Source organism: Microtus ochrogaster, unplaced genomic scaffold (assembly GCF_000317375.1).
Source record: "Microtus ochrogaster isolate Prairie Vole_2 unplaced genomic scaffold, MicOch1.0 UNK87, whole genome shotgun sequence".
In the NCBI taxonomy this organism is placed as follows: domain Eukaryota; kingdom Metazoa; phylum Chordata; class Mammalia; order Rodentia; family Cricetidae; genus Microtus; species Microtus ochrogaster.
The window spans coordinates 967,423-968,188 of NW_004949185.1; positions in this window are offsets into that span (position 1 = coordinate 967,423).

The window sequence follows — 766 nt, forward strand, 5'->3', positions numbered from 1 at the left end:
GGCGGATCTCTGTGAGTTCGAGGCCAGCCTGGTCTACAAGAGCTAGTTCCAGGACAGGAACCAAAAAGCTACAGAGAAACCCTGTCTTGAAAAATACAAAATAAATAAGTAAATAAATATAAAAATAAAAAATCACGAGAGACAAGAAAACAAGTATTTTGGACAAACTGCTATAAATGATCAGAGACAAAAGCTAAAATACAGATAAATGGCATTGAGATGGAAGGTTTACTAGACACAGGTGCAGATGGAACAATAATTTCACCAAAGTCCTAGCATCCAGCTTGGCCTCTTCAGAAAGTAAATATTCAGTTTCTAGGGATTGAAACTTTATCTCAGGTAAAAAAAGTGCAAGGTGAGTTGAATGTATAGAACCAGAAGGACAAGTAGGACTGTTTTTACTTTTTGTTTTTTGGTATTTTTTGTTTTTGAGACAGGATTTCTTTACATTGTCTTGACTGTCCTAAAACTATGTGAGTCTGCCTCAGACTCACAGAGATCCGCCTACCCCAGCCTCCCAAGTGCTGGGATTAAAGGTGTGCACCACCACTGCCCAATTCAAATAGGAAAATTAAAGTCATATGCGGGTAATATAAACATGAATTTATGGGGCATAATTATTACAGCAATGGAAAACACAGATTAACATTTCCCCAATCTCAGAAACAAACAAAGTGGTATTACTGGGTTTTGAGGAAGGTTGTTTCCTAATTTTCTGAGAAATTGCCACACTGACATCCAAAGGGGCTGTACCAGCTTGCATTCC